Raw genomic sequence first — 17,500 nt, forward strand, 5'->3', positions numbered from 1 at the left:
AGGTTACATATTTTTCAGCTATTAATTCAATCCTTAAAACACGTTATCAGTTATTTGTATGCAATTAATTGTTCAGTACCATGGATATCTTTTGTTATGGCTTGAGGGAATTTTAGAGCCCTCATTTAGAGCTCCTTTAGAAATGGAATTTTTGAGATGATTAGGTATAGATAAAAATATCATATTCTAATTATATACTTAAATATCATAACACTGTTATATGTACTTAATCAGATCTCTGTTTCTTAAAGGCACTTCTGATTTAATTTTTGTTACAAAACACAAATATCTATTGATACGAATATCTGTAAACATGATTTCATAAAGAGAGATTGTGTGAGAGTAAATTCTGATTAGATTGTTTTAATCTATATCCATTCATAAGTGGAGAAATACAATCCAAACTCCAGTGTAGACACGTACCAGCTGTAGGCACACAGCACTTATAGTTAAACATCAATGCAGCTAAACAAAAAATGACATGTTTCAGCTCCTCCCACAAATTCGCTAGACATAATTCATTTTCAATCAGTGAATGGAACAGATTTTTATCCAACTGACCATAGCCAAGAACCTGTAAAATTCCAAGAAAAAATTTTAAGATAAAACAAAATTTAAAATAAAACAAACTGTAATATAATAAGAGCAAATTTCAAAAATAATACCAGTATCCAAACTTGAAATGCAGAAATCCAACCCAAAATCCAGTACAGACACACACACCAGCCGTAGTTTCACTGCACTTGCAACTCAATTAGCATGAAGCTAAGTATGTAATTAAAGATCTCAGCTCCTTCCACTAATTAACTAGACTTTCTTTCTTTCCAGTCAGTTAAAGGGAAAGGATTTGTTTTCGTAATTGACATGGTTAATAACATTTAATACTCCAAGGAAAAAAAAATTGAAGGTAAAATAAAATGTAATATAAAACAAATTATAGTACAATAAAAGCATAATAATAATAATAATAATAAATAATGGAATGATTCAAACCTTAAATGATAAAATTCAATTTAAAAAAAATGTAGTCACACACCAGCAGTAGTCTCATAGCACTTGCAATTAAATAAATACATTTTCCTTCCTTTTATGAATATTCTTCATACATTTTTTTTCTTATACACCTGTTTTTATTCCTTACAAGTGTATCAGTCCCATCTTTTATTCTGGTCATATTTTACCTAGTACCCTAAAAAAGGCTTATTTTTACTTTATTTCTTTTCAGTAAGTGTTTGTGTGTCTGTAATAAGTTTTACACTTTTTAATACAAACATCTCATATATTTATGTTGCCCTTTTAAGAAATCTACTATCCCTTTCATTCACTGTTTTATCATGCTCTATGCCTTTTGTCTATACAGTTGTTTTTTTACAGTCTTCAGAATACATTTACATTTCTTTATAAAGTTCTTTACATTTGTTTTCATGATTTGTCCACCACTATGTCCATGTACTATAAAATGCTCTTACATTCCTATGGTCTTTAAACAATTTGCTTTTTCCTTTGCACCTGCTAACCTTTTCAAATCCATTCCCATCTTAATTATGTTGCTGTTTTTTTTTTCCAAATGAAGACTTTAATGCAGTATCATCTGAAAAAAATGTTAATTGTTATTACTTACCTCTGTCAAAGTCATTGGAATTACTTCATTCTTGTCTTTCTGTAAATATGCTGTCTTTCCCTAACTAATGTCAAATTGAAGTTTCCATTATTCACTTACAAAGTTTCACATCTCTCATTTTTTTCTTTCTCTTACTCTTGAATAACAGTTAAAGTCACATAAAAGAACTCTCTCTTTCTTAATTCCCAAAAAATACTTCATTTTTTTAAAGTTTCTCCATTTCTTGTCACCTGTATACCCATATGATCTTATGATTCTTACTATTCTAGTTCTCATTCCAAAGCCCACTATCTGACATCTGCCTAGTTCTCTGGTTGTAACACCTTAAATCTCAATTCATGTGTTGTTTACCAAGACTATGAAACCTGAACATCTGTGCATTTTCATCATCCACAGAGCTTCAATTCTTTTGTTGAAACCATTCCTTTGCTATTCTTTAACATTTCTGATATGGAGGGGTGGAGCCTAGATGGCCAACTAGTAACAGCTTTTTTCTTGAGCTCCACATCAGTTACTAAGAAACAGGAAAATTATTGTTTAAAATTCTATTATCTACTTTTTAAAAGTTGTACAAACTGTTTGAGAACATTTAATCTACTAAATATCCAACTTTGGAGCGTTTACTTAAAAAAATCCTGTCAAAATTGATGATTATCTAGTTCAACAGAGATGAGCAATTCAAAATCTTTACATTCTGATTCCTCACTGACAAAAAAGATCCAGTCTATAGCTACCACTGTACAAGAATTATCCTTAAAGATGGATAGATTCACTGATAACCTGGAAAGCTTAAAGTTAAACTGTCAACAACAAACTGATGTTTTGAAAGAGGTCCTCCAGCAGCAACAAACAAAAATCCTGGACATTGAAACTTCACTGAGTGATATAGATGGAAGACTCAAAGAAAATTAATCTCACTGTGAACTCATTCTTCAACAAAATAACTGGCTGATAAACAAAGTGGATGATGTTGAAAATAGAGAAAGAAGAACAAATATTAGAATTTTCGGTCTCCCTGAAAAAACAGAAGGAGAAGATATTACCTCTTTTTTTTTAATTCCTGGTTACCTGATGTTTTAGGCTTAAAGGAAGGTCTGTCCTGTGGGATAGAAAGAGCACATAGAGCCATTGGGAAACCTATTCCTTCTTCTCCAAATGCTTCACCAAGATCCATAGTTGTGACGTTCCTTTCTTTCCTGGATAAAGAACTTATACTAAAAACAGCTTGGAGGAAAAGTCCCTTATCATTCAAAGGAAATCAAATAAAGTTTGACAATGACTATTCCACGTGAGTCCTGGAATTGAGAAAAAACTCTTGGCCATTGGTAAAGTTGTTAAAACAAAATAAAATCAAGGCGCAGCTTGTCTATCCAGCCAAAATCAAAATTGTCTATCAAAATGAAGTGTGATCTTTCAATACTATTGGAGAAGCTGTCTCTTTAATCCAAAACAAAAACATTATTACAATCCCAGAAGGTATGGACTGGTCACCATCTACAACCCTTAAAAGATCATCTGAGAAAAATAATTGGATAGAAGTGAATAAGAAGAAATTAAAGACTGTTCTTAAAAGTGTTGGGCTTTCTAATTCTCTCAAAGATCAAACCAAATGATAAAATACTCATGGACAACTAAAAAAGTATGTATCACTAGTTATCAGTCTATGAACTCCATCTCAGTTGTATTACAAATGAGAAATATAGCTTAAACTTATTTGTGTTTCTCTCTAATTAGAACAAAATTATTAGGAATGTTTAATTTATGTAGTTTTTTTAGTTGCTGCACACATATGCTTACTTTTCCTTCATAGAAATTATCTTTTAACAAAGATAAAATGCTTATTATTTTGAGAATAAATATCCATCAACAGAATAGAGCATGTATTTAAATGACTATTTTAAAATGTATTGGTAAAATACACGGGTTAGATACAGCACAGATACTGCTTTCTAACAAACTGAGTTTTTTTATATATATTTCTTAATGTCTTTCAACAAGGACTTCTTCTTCTTCTTCTTTCAGCTTTTCCTGGTTAGGGGTGGCCACAGCGAATCATCTGTCCGCTCATGATTGCCAGTGGGGTTTTACAGTGTCGAGTTGCCAGCCCGGCGCCCAACCTTCCACAAAAGGCACACACGCTCACACTCACACCTAGGGTCAATTTAGAGTGTCCAATCCACCTACTGCATGTCTTTGGGATGTGGGAGGAAACCCACGCGTCCACAGGGAGGACAGGCAGACTCTGCACAGAATGTACCCCAGCCGAGAATCGAACCGGAGAACCTCTTGCTGTGAGGTGGCAACGCTAACCGCTGCACCACTGTGGCCTCCCAATGTCTTTCAACAAGGACAAAAGTGATTATTTTTTTATGAAATTATAATATTTATTAACAGATCCCTGGTTTTGTATATATCTAACAGAGCATGTATTTGTGTAAGAAACTCAAAATGTTTCAGTGAAACACATGGATAAAACGCAGTACAGATTCCTTTCTTCATTAAATGCCTTTTTTTACTTAGTTTCAACCTAGCGTTTCAGCATTCCAAGCTGACAGTTACTGCTTCACTACACGAAACGCAGTCTCAAGCACTACCTAGATGTGAGAATAAATCACTTTCCCTTAAATACAATCACAGTTCCTTTATATATAAGGCTAAATCCAATACAAGAGGGTTAAATACAGCATGGATACTGCTCTCTAAGATAGAAGTGGTTATTCCCTGGTTTTGTGTACATCTAACAGAATACGTATTTATGTAAGCAACTCAAATTGTTTTCACTGAAACAAGTGGACAAAACACAGCACAAATTCCCTTCACTATCAATATATATTTTTTTTTTACCTAGTTTCACCCTACCGTTTCAAAATTCCAAGCTGACAGTTTAATGTTTCACTACTTGAAACAGCTGTCTCGAGCACTGCCTTGATGAAAACTCTCTTCCCTAGATACACTTCCATTCATTCATTCATATATACATCAGGACTTCATGCAAAGTTCTCTGTAAAGGTTTTTATTTTTTGGGGTAACTGAGCACCAAAGCTCTATAACAGGGAGAATCAGCAGTGAGTGGTCTGATTTATTACTTCACCTTAAGTCCATTTGCTGTCGAGGAAGGCAACAGCACCTACAGACACTGTCCCACTATTCCAGAGCACTAATTTACTATCAGAATTTGACACTGTTCTGTCATCTTTAGAAATGGTATACATCACATATGTTTGTAGTTTAACAAAAAATAGCTTGTAGCACCCCAGCATCAGTTTTGTTTTACTCAAAGGCTTGTGGTGCGTTTTACCCCCTTCTGCTCAGTATGCTAACTGTTCCTTTTTGTATCATACAATTATTCTATGTTCTGATACTGATGTACATGTGTTTTGGTGGATAACACAATGCCCCTTGGTCCCCAGCTAGTGATAATGAGCATAGATTTTGCGCCGTGTCACTATCCCAGTCATCCAAGTTAGCCAACAGATACCTCATTTATTTGTATCAGCAATATGGGGTCATTTGCCTCATTCAGAGTATGTGGGATGTGCAAAGTCATTTAGTGAAATGCTCCATTACCAGTGATAAGACCCTTATAGTTTCATAGTTTCATAGTATAGTACTAGGCTATCTGCCCTGGGGCATTTGTAAGCCTAGCCATAGTGATGTGGCTTTTGCCACCCCATGAAATGGTACAAAAATGTACAGAATAAATCTAGAATACTGTGCTTCTGTCTAATAGTGACACAGTGAAGGTCCCCTTATATAATAGAATTAGTTTACTGTGCCCCTGTCTAGCAGTGACACAGATGTGACCCCTGGAGTAAACTTACGATCTCCCATCAACTCATCAAGATTTCTCTTGAAGAGAGTCAGTGAGGGGCTCTGCCTAATACGAACTGGGATCCTGTTCCAAAGCATGGGAAGCCTCTGGGTTATGAATCTATCCCTCCAGCATGTCCTATTCATACTTGTGCCGAGGTTTAAGTCTTTAGCTCTCGTGGTCCTGATGGATTTGGATTTTTGAGGTGGAGCATGTCCATCAGATCCTGATTGGACATGGCCTTGCACAGGCAGAGATCACCTCTGAGCAGGCGGTATGCTACTGAATAGAGCTGAAGTTTCTTTAGTCTGGCAGAATAAGACATATGTTGGAGACCCTTGATCCTTTTGGTGAGGTACTTTTGTGGTCTCTCCAGCTGTTGCAAGTGCCGGGTGAGGTACATACCAAATGGGGCATTGTACTCAATCATGGGCCTGATGAGGGAGGAATATAGGGGTACAATGACATCCTTGGATCTGGATGTGAAACCCTTCATGATGAGGTGTGCAAGGTAGAATGTTTTTCTAACCACTTTGGCAACGTGAGTGTCAAATGAGAGGTCGCTGTCTACTTGCATCCCTAGGTCTCTGATTACTTTTTCCGCACTCAGTGGGTTGCTGTCTATGTGATAATTTGTGGGTACTTTGTTTTCCAAAAGGGATGACTATACATTTTTGGCATTTAGTTTAAGGCCGTGACTACGGCACCAGTTGTCCGTTTCAGTGAGGCCTTTTTGTAGGATGTGTGTATCTGCTGGTGTATCGACTATGGCGCCTAGTTTGCAGTCATCTGCGAACTTTGTCAGCCACAGCCCTCCCATGTTTGCTTTAACATCTGAGAAGTAAATGCTGAACAAGAGGGGTCCCAGGACAGATCCCTGTAGGACACCACTTGTGACTGTCTTTGAGTCTGACATTGCTCCAGCGATTTTAACTTTATGGGTTCTGTCCTTTAGCCAGTTTGCAACCTATCTAGTGACATAAGGGTTTACTTTTAAGCTGTTTAGCTTATCTATGATGCCTGAGTGGGGTATTGTGTCGAAGGCCTTAGCCAAGTCCAGGTATGCTGTATGGACTGCTTTGCCCTCATCAATGGCTCTAGTGACTGTTTCGAAAAAGTCAACCAGGTTTAAAAGGCAGGATCTGCCCTTTACAAAGCCGAACTGGGTGGGGTCAAGCATCTGTAGGACCCCTATGTCTCCGTTTATGAGTTCCATAATGATTCTTTCCATAGCTTTGCAGACCAGGCTAGTCAAGCTTATGGGGCGGTAGTTTCCAGGGTCTGTAGAGGCACCCCCCTTGTGGAGTGGGACCACTGTTGCTGTACTCCAGTGTTCAGGTACATATCCTGAAGTAAGGCTAAGGTTAAATAGCATTTTTATGTGTGGATTTAGCTCCTCTTGGAGTTCACGTAACACGCACCCCGGGATACCGTCAGGTCCCATTGATGCTGTGTTTTTTGCTTTGTTTAGGGCGGTTCTCACTTGGACATCTAAGATGACAGGGAGATTACATTCAGCTGGGATAAGTATTTCTTCTTTTGGGTGTAAAGGAGTCGAGAAATTTGCACTGAACCTGTCAGCCAGAATGTTAGCAATATCTGTGGGTTCAGTGTATTTTTTGTTGTTGTGAACCAACTCTGAGCATATCTGAGGGTTTCCGCCCAGGTTTCTAACATAGCTGAAGAAGGCTTTGTGGTTATCTTTAGTGTCCTTAGCGATTTTTCTCTCAAAGTTTGCCTTGGATGTTTTTATGAGAGAATGTAGTTTTCTGCTAATGTTGATCAGAGATGTCTTCCCTTCATGGGATTTCGCTCTTACGTGCAGTAGCCTCCTTCTTTTGTTATACAATTTGTTTATGGCTGAGGTCCACCAGACAGGCCGCTTACATTTGGTGGAGAGAGACTTGGATTTGTTTGGGATTGCATGATCCATGCATTCTTGGAGATGTCCATAGAAAGCATTTATGAAGGATTCGGCATTGTGGGATGTGGTATCCACTGGCACAGTGGGCTTAAAGGATACCATCTCAGTCTTAAGAAGAGTGAAGTCTGCTTTTGAGAAGTTTTTCACTGTGGTCTTTTGTGCTGGGGTGGAGGTGGGATATGTATATCGAGGGTGATTAGTTTGTGGTCAGATCTCACTAGTGAGGGGTATACTTCCGTGTGGAGCATTTTGTCCCCATGTTTGTGATGATCAGGTCTGGTATATTATCTCCCTAGTGGGAGAGGTGACTAGTTGTTCCAGTGCATTTGAATTTATGAATTCCAGGAACCTTTGGGCTAGGGTATTAGGGCTAGAATAATGTACCCAATCTATGTTTGGGTAGTTGAAGTCTCCCAGTATGATGGTATTTTGTGATACATTCATATCCTCCATTGTCTTCAGGAAGGCTGAGTGGGGTTCTTGAGATTGGGAGGGTGGTCTGTAACATGCTACCAGTTGTATAGCAGTTTTGCCTATGGTTAGTTGCACCTGTATGGTCTCTGATGCTTCATGTGTTGCTACTAACCTGGAGGTGTGGGTGTACTTTATGAATATGGACACCCTCCCTTTGTGGTTCCGCCGGTTTTGGGGCGAAAAGCATGATACGAGGTATAGCCTGGTAGTGCTGGGGTGCTCTCTGGAGCCTTGAACCAGGTTTCAGTTACTCCACAGACGCCGATGTTCTCCATGCTGAGGAGTGCACCAAGTGCCTGCATCTTGAGATTTAGACTTCTGGCGTTGAGCAGCATTACCCTTAGTTTTTTCCATTTTGTTTTCTAAGGAGGTGGGTTTGTCTTTTGAGCCTTGCCTAAAAAGGCACTATGGGGGTGGCAAGAGCCTTAGCCAATATCCGAAGCCCAGTGGTGACAGGTGTAAGCCATCCCTTGCAGCGTGGCTTGTCCAACATATCATCCCAGGCAGACAGACATTGGATCCCCTTAGAATGACACCAGTACTTGAGCCAATTGTTAAAGCTGATCATCTTGTCTTTGTATTGTGGTATCATTCTTGGTGAGGGCAAGATGCTGCTCAGGGTCAGGGTCATACCAGCCTGGGCTACATAATCGGAGAGCTCCTCTATGTCTCTTTTCATGCAGTCCAGGGAGGTACGTCTCAGGTCATTCACACCAACACGCTTACCAAACATTTTGCCAGAAAGGCTCTCAGAACAGCACTAACAAAGGGTGGTTCAGCTGGAACCAGCATCCAGATCTTTTCCAACTCACCCAGAATCTGGAAGTGAACACAACTCTGTAGTGATGCAGCTGGAACCTGGTGGGCTCATAAACATGTCAGAAGGGGCAAAAGAGCTGTTGGAGAGAAAACCATACCTGTTAACATTCTGGAGGAAAGTTCTTCTGTTGGCAGTGATGTAACGGAGGAGTCAGGCCAAAGAAGGGCTAAAAGGGGACTGACATTTCCTGGGACCCTGTGGTGTGGAGCCGGTACTTCAGCAACAAATTTCACTGAGCTGGGTATGTTCAGGGAGACAGACAGGTGCTGCTGAAAACATGACTACTGCAAACACATGAGTCATTCTTTTGACTATGGCTATGGAGTTTTTAACTACAGACTACACACCATCTCCCTCTGCAGTTGTGATTTCAGGTTTAAACAATCCCTCCTGAATCAGCATGACACAGTTTCTACTATTGTGGGTGTTACTTACTTTAGCATCTTACAGGTCCCCTGCTTTGACCTCAACAAAAAGAAAAAAAAGAAAAAAACAGGAGTCCAGGGAAGTAAATAGTGTGGAAAGAAATAGCCAGGGAATTGTTATGGCCAGGCTTGTATAGGCCCTAGAGCTGATAGCCTAGTACCAACCTATGAACACTTGCAATTCCTTTATATTTGGGTTTAAATACAATGCAAGAGAGGTTGGTTTTGGTTGCAAACTGAAAGCGAAGTGGGTTATGTGTAACTTTTTTTTCTGCTTAGCGAGGAGTTCGAGCGGTGTACATGGTTTGCCTGTATGGTTGCATAAACATTCATTGATTGCATTCTTGGAGAAATTAATAGAGAAACTAAATAGAATTAATCTGAGAGATGCTTTGGGGTCGTAGTAATTTAGGGATGAAAAGAGATGGCACTAAGCTAAACTTTTCCCTGACAGTTGTATCACAGAAATGAGAGCGGGGTTATACAAAGTAATAATGACCTCATTGTATGGTCTTCATAATTACAGGCATTTAAAAGGAAAGATAAACCAAACAAACTGATAACCTGGCTTCACATAATTATTTTAACAAATATTCACTCATATCACTGTCTTTTATGCAATGAATATATGACAAAACATATGCTGTTTTAAATAGTATTAACTACTGGTATTAAAATGCATGGCTTAAACAATTAATGCTTCAGCATTTTAAATGGACAGTTTAATGATTCCTTTCATATAGCACTAGACTCAAATATTGATTTGAAAAGGGAAATGTTTCCACTCTACACATATGCACTTATAATTATTTTATTTGAAAGATTACATCTGGAAAAATGAGACTTGTTATTGCAATAAGCTTATATATAGTTTTTTTGGGGGGGGGCAGTTGAATAGAATATATTGTTACAAATGCTCAAACGTTGCTGGCACAGAGCAAAAAAAACTTTAATTGACATTGGACATTAATAAATCTAAGCAGGGCAACATTATTTAATAATGACCTCACTGCATGATCACCGAAGCTTGAAGACATTTAAAAGAATAGTAAAATATAATATATAATATAAATAGTAGAATTCCTCATATCCTTATTATAACCAATATACAAATGTCATACTTATTTGCCTATGATAGATACACTGCTCAGTTAAAGAAAATTTGTGTGTACATAGAGTGGTTTAAATTGATGAACAGTTGATCTTGCAATCATCTTCACTCTGCAAACAATTGATTGTCTAGTATCATAAAGTAACAACCACTCTAAACATGGTATTTCCATTCTTATATCAGGAAAGTGAAATCTGAGCACTTCATTAGAGGTCTGGCCCTAAATATTAGGTGGTTATGCCTGTAAAGATCTAAATTAAGTTCTTGTTACTATAGTGTGGGAAGTAGTTCTGGGTCGCAGTTGGGTAAGGACCATGTTGTAACTGAATGCTTCTTCATTACCCTCTGTAGCAGACCGAAGGCATAACTGCAGCTTGCATCTACAAAATGACATAAAGCCTCTAATTTATTACACTTTTTTGTGTGACATACCTAAGAACATATAATAATAAAAACACACAACTAAATGTTGGTAAATGTTGAGCTACAGCCGCAGGAAGGAAAACTGTATGAATCTTTATCATTCCTTGCAGTTTCTCTTAATGATAAGAGAGATGCACATTTTGTCATATTTAACTTTAACACTATGACTCTAAGCTTGGTAAAGAAAATATATCTTCATTTCTGTTACCATGGATGTACTTGATGAAATAGTAATTATCAGAAAATGCAATGAATCTGATGTCTGAACTGTGTTGCTTCATAAAAAAAGTAATATGGGATAATGTGTCAAACAGCTGAGTTGCACTGAGAAAAGTTAAAAAAATTACTGCTTAAGGTGTTAGAAGTGTAACAACAATTGCCTAAATATAAATGTTAAAGCTATTCCACATCTCTAAAAGAGATCTATCTGATGAAAAGAAAGGTACAGAAAAAAATAAAGGGGCGAGAGTAAAGATAAGAGGAAAAAAGGGGAAAGGGAAAGGAAGAAGAGGAAATGAAATATAAGGTTTTATATAGGTAGTCATAATTAGACTCACAACACTTCTAGACTAGAATTGGATTGACAGAGTTTTTACTATTCATTGTAAATCATGTGACTAAAATTAGTCTAGTGAAACGTTAAATGTAGCTAAATAATTCTTAATCCAACAGCATGTTTAAACTTGCTGTTATTACTATAAAGTGGCTTAAATGTTGAATTATTAATTTTAATGATTATCCTAAATAATGCAAAAATATTTTTTATTTTTATCAAGTCAAATACAAATGTTTAAATAGATAATTATTGTTTGGATTCTTCTTTTTTTATTGATAAATATTCTCATACGTATTCATTGTCAAGTTGTAAAATTCTCAACCTGGTAAGAATACTTATGGTAATGAAGAATAGTTTATTTCTCAATCAAACAACATTTTATTAGTAAAACTTAAAGTATACTTATTAAAATCAAAATCTTTTATTACATCAATATTGCTGCTCTCATACAAATAAAATTATAAAATGTTCCATAGAATGTATATTCTGGAGCCTCAAGTTGGGAAATTTTGTTTAAGTCATTGGGAAGATGATTAATTTGTCTGGATATTCTTATCCTGTCAGATTAGGAATGGATTACATTCCATGTCAGTTAAAGGATTTACTGAAGTTGAATTACTTTTTCAAAAACATTTTTCCTTTTACAGGCCTCAATCTATATTCATAACACATCAATCAATGGGAATTAGTAATTTGTCAATAAAAAACAATTTCTTCAAAAAGGGTTTTACAAGACTTACACATGCTATCATATCCTTTTATCACTCTTAACCTTTGAGTAAAGAACATGGATTTGATCTTTCTTTCTATGAATGTTAATGGTTTAAACAACCCATGGAAAAGGTTAAATTTGCTAAAATATTTGAAATTATATAAAGCACAAGTAGTTTTTTTTTTACAAGAAGGTCACTTTAAAGTGAATGATAGCTTTATTTGGAATCCAAATGAATACTTAAAATTATCCAATTCTTCATATACTAAAAAAACTAGAGGGGTCTTAATGTTATGGAAAAAAATATTATCTCCCCTCAAATCATTTACAGTTATGAAGATAAAGAGGGTCTTCTATCAATAATAATAAAATTAAGTAACAGAATTTGGACATTAGTGAATGCCTATTGGTTTTCTGGAATTGGAGTTAAAACAGTAAAAAAACACTTAGAACTTATCATTAAAATATTAAAGGTAGTTTAATTCTAGGGGGAGATATCAGTTCTTTGCTAAGTGATTCAGAAACTTCTAATAAAAGGCCTTTCCGTATTACCTCTATAGGAAAATGTCTTCAAAAATGGGCAGATAATTTACAATTATGTGATTTATTTTATCTCAAAAATGATAATTCACTAGAATTTTCTCACTATGACTTTAGACATAAGACCCAGACTAGAACTGATAAAACTTTTATATCCCAAGAACTAAAAACAAAAATATCATACTTTACAATAATTCCGTGCCCTATATCTGATCACAATGCACTCATTTTTAATCTCCAAACAGATTTTAAGAAATTGTCCTTCACCAAAAGAATTCCAGCTTATATTACTAAATTAAAGCAGTTTAAATCTTGGCTAGACTCAGAAATAATTTTTTCTAGACACTAACCTAACTAGCAAGGTAAATGTATTTCTATGGGATTCCTTAAAAGCCTATCTATAAGGCAAAATTATTACATGGTTTAATAATAAAACAAAATAATAGGAATCTGAATTATCTAACATGCAAAAGCAAATTGTATTAATAAACAATGATAATACAAAAGTTTTGTCAAATAAGAAAAAAGAAATTGAATCTTTAAATAAAAAATATAACATTTTAACTCACAAAACTAATCTAGCTTTAGAAAAACAAAAATTAAACTCCTATTCCGTTTCCCCCCAAAGTATATGTGTAATTTAGCAATGAGAGTAAAAAGACAGTCCATTGAACATAATATTACAAGTATAACTCATGATTGAAGGAATAATAAAAAAGTTTCTGACATAAGCGATATTCTAGATGCCTTCAAGTATCATTTCTCAGAACAATATAGAAACAAAGATATTCAACAGAGTATTACAGACCATGACCTAGACTTTTCTAAATTAAAAAGCTTACCAGAAAACTTAATTAATGAAATTCAAAAGTGAATTTCCCTAAAGGAAATCAATGAAAAGATTAAAGAAAACAAAAACAACAAATCACCAGGAATAGATGGTATTACTAATGAAATATATAAGCTTTTACCATCCTCTGCTATATCGGTTCTGCATAAAGCTTTAAATGAATCATACTTACAAGGCACAATTCCACCTTCATGGAGATATTCATTAATTACTCCTATACTAAAAGAAAACAAAGATTCTCTCTTATGTAGTTCATATAGACCAATCTCATTGATAAATAATGATTATAAAATTTTAATGTCCATTTTAGTTAATAGATTCAAGAAATCACTAACACACCTCATTACAGAAGATCAAACAGGATTTATTTATAATAGGCATACTCAAGATAATATTCAAATAATTTTGATCATCATAGACTTATTAAATAGGGATAATCAAGAAGCTCTTATAATCACCCTTGACACTGAGAAGACCTTTGACTCCCTGAACTGGAATTTCTTTTTAAAATTCTTGAATCATATACATTTCCTCCCAGTTCATTAACTTTATAAAAATATTTATAACAATAATTTAGCTTATGTAAAGTTAGGACCATTTACATCTGACTCTATTGAAATTACTAGGGGTACCAAACAAGGATGTCTAATGTCTCCGGTCTTATTTGCATTAGCAATATAACTTTTTTCCTTGGAAATTCAATCTAACCCTAAAATTAAAGTCTTTAATATATATAATCAATTTGAAACCAAAATAATGTTATTTGCAGATATCTTACTAACTTTAATGAACTCAGAAGAATCTTTACAAGAATTAGAATTATTAGTTAAAAAAATTATGATATCTCAGGGCTTAAAATTAGTAGTTCTAAATCCAGTCATATACTGTTAAATAAAAAAAATTCAATGATAACACTAAGTCTACCATGAGTGAAATAGCTGGGAAACAAGTCTCTTCTTTAAAATATGTAGGGATTGTACTATGTGATAATATAGAAATAACTTTAAAAACTAATTATAATAACATTGTGAATACATTTAAAGCTCTTACAGCAAAATGGAATAAATTACATTTAAATTTTGAAGATAGACTACAGCTAAGTAAAATGATTTTGTTACCAAAAATAAATTACATTGCTTTATGTATTCCTATGTTACCAAATAAAAATATTTTAAGAGAAATAAATAGAAACCTTTTAAAATTCTTATGGTACCCAAAGAAAAATATAATAGCTTTATCAAATCATATTAGACCATGGGAGTTGGCAGGAATAAATTTTCCTGACTTAGAATCCTATATTAAAGCTTCTAATCTCAAAACAATATTAAATTGGATTGCTCCAACATTTTTTTCAGCATGGAAATCCTTACATACAGCCATTATCCTAAATAAAAACAAATTAATAAAAAATTTACAACTAAATGATCTGAGCAATAAATTTTGGTATGCACTTTGTGTAAATTTACAATATAATGTTGTTAAACCCACAAATCTAAATTATATAAATTATATCTACAATACTTATAGATGTTTTGTTAACAACAATATCGATATTAAAATATGGATACAACTATTATACCCCTTTAAAATTACAAAAAAAAATTTAATAATATCAATGCAGATATTCTTAGAATTTGGGAAATGAAAAAATGTACATGCTGGTATCATTGTATAATGAACTTAGTTACTCTTGATGCAAAAAAATTAATAGAAACATTTAATTTATCAGAATCAGATTGGTTAGCTCTTAACAGTATATTTCCATTTACTCAAGAGTTATGCAGAACAATAAAGAACTCTTCCTTTACATCCACATCTAAATTTATAACTCTTATGCATGAAATACTACATGGAGAACTTAGATGGAGACATTTAATTTCAAAACTCTATAAAGTCATAATCAAATATAAAACCACTCCTAATCAGAAATTTTGGAACTTTATTACCAGGGATTATACATTATCTTTAACTTCTGAAAATAAAGCTAACCTCCTACATTCCATTAAATTAACTTCAAATTTACAAATATGGAGAATTTTCTCCTGGAAATTTTTGCACAGAGCATTTTACACCCCTAATAGATTTGCCAAATTTAATCTTTCTAAAGAGGTAACATGTTGGAGATGCTCTTTAAAATGTAAGGCTGATTGGCTTCATATTTTTTATAAAAAAAATTGGGAAGACATTGGAAATTTCCTTCCGGCTATATTTAGTGATTCCTTTACATTATCAGAATCTTTGATTTTTTTGAATATAAATGATTCCATTATAATGAATAACTAAAATAAATATCTTCTTTAGACAATTTTGGCAGTAGCCAAAAATGTCTCACAAGAAGATGGATGTCACTCTCCATTCCAACTTTTGAAAACTTCATGACTCTACTAGACGAAGTAGCATCAATGGAAATAAAAGTAAAAGAACTAAGAATTTATCCTAGAAAATGCATTAATAATCCTTGGAAAAGGTTTTCTCACTTATTAAGACAATGAATCCAGACACAACTCCATCTAATTGATCAATCTAGAAGCAAGAATTATTTGAATATTGTATAACCTCTTTTGTTGTTTACATTTTTTGCTATTACCGTTTCTTCTGCCTGAGGCCTTTGTAAATTTTGTACATAGTTTATGATTATTTGTCATCAAATTGTAATTTGTTCTGTTTTCTAAATTGTTACCGGAAAATCAAATAAAAAATATGAGCAAAAAAAAAAAAACATTTCTGATATCTAACAAACGTAATATCTGTGTGTAATTTTACAACATTCCATCATAGTAAATCTTATTATTATTAACATTTAAGAATGTTACTTGAAAAAAAAAATATCCCTTTCCTTTTTTGGATCCCTGCTGACCTATTTTTTTTCTTTTCCTATATCTGATCTTTTTAAATGTTTTTCAGTACTACTGCATAATGCTATTTCTTCAGCTCCCCCCTGTCATTTGTTTCAAAATCAGCCATAGTTTTAAGAAGGGATTAGTAGGGATTGAGTAAATTTTTGAGCCACAGTTAGGGATAACTGAGAGGTATGTCTCCCATCTGAGCTGTCGGAATTCTTCACAGGAAGGAGCTCAACAGCCCCTTCTACTGAAAAAGTAGAGTAAGTTCCCTAGTGCCCTGGCCAAATTTTCCCTAGTCGGTATGAATACAACTTTGTGCCTCCACTGAAAAGACCAGTGTCCTAGTGGGACTAACCTGATGAGCAAAGCATGAGTAAATAAATAAGTAAAACATTGTGCTACTTTATTACTCTGCACTGTCAGCTTTAAATGAATATATGATAACTACTTGTCTCCCACACAGACACAAGCTAAATATCAAAACATTTCCGTGCAGTCTCAGATACCAGTATAATGGCATGCAAAGTCTAAATACGATACAGTTTTAGCTAGTATTAGCAGAATAGAGCTTCAGTCAAATACTACCAGCAAAATGTAAACCATATAAAGTGACAAATTGCACATGCTTCATAAAACAATTTCTTTGTCTTAAATAAACATACCAGTGCACCTCATTTGATAATGGGTAACAGCTCCATCTCTTTCTGATCCCGTCCTTTCTTATTTTCAGAACAGCACAAGTAAGTTATTTAAGCACAGTTGAAGTACAGCTCTTGTAAGTTTGTATACAGTAGCGTAAGTATTGCAAATGTGTTTGCAATACGAAACAATACAGCCTCCTATGTAGTTTGAGATATTGATTTAAACTGTGTAAAATGGTACTACTACTCTTCCATAAATTTATTCAAATATTAACAAATTTGCCTGTTTGGCAGTACTCAGTTATGGCAGTTGGCATTGAATTGCATTAGGAACCACTTGTAGTATTGCAGCAGAAACAAAAAGCAGAACAATTATTTCTGTAACAGTAGATCAAAATGTTTATTACTTTGCAAAAAAAAAAAGAAACATTTCAGGCTATGACAAAATGTTATGCACCCGAAATTATGTTATACCTCTGCAAACAATACAGCATTTATGGTATTGTTCACTGTATTTATCAGCCGTAAGACACCTGAACCACCCTGCAGTATGAACATTGGTTCTAGGTGATTTGGTCACTGCTGTTGTGACACCCCAACCCCATGTACAAAATGGAAGAAAAGATGATGGTGCCAGTGTAGATTTTTAAATGCTACCATTTTTATAATGTCATTCTTCTTATATGCTTGCAGCTTTGCCTGGGATGTGGGATGTGGCTGAAAGGGGTTCTCAGACCAACCAGACGATC

General features: G+C 34.6%; 1 protein-coding gene across 4 annotated transcripts in view; it reads left to right on the forward strand.

Moving 5' to 3' along the window:
- Positions 1 to 17,500, forward strand: part of AMPD3 (adenosine monophosphate deaminase 3) — a 740,405-nt gene that overhangs the window by 481,927 nt on the left and 240,978 nt on the right. The gene's annotated exons all lie outside the window — the stretch shown is intronic.

This window comes from Protopterus annectens, chromosome 17.part0, assembly GCF_019279795.1.
Source record: "Protopterus annectens isolate FY-2018-M chromosome 17.part0, PAN1.0, whole genome shotgun sequence".
Taxonomy (NCBI): Eukaryota; Metazoa; Chordata; order Ceratodontiformes; family Protopteridae; genus Protopterus; species Protopterus annectens.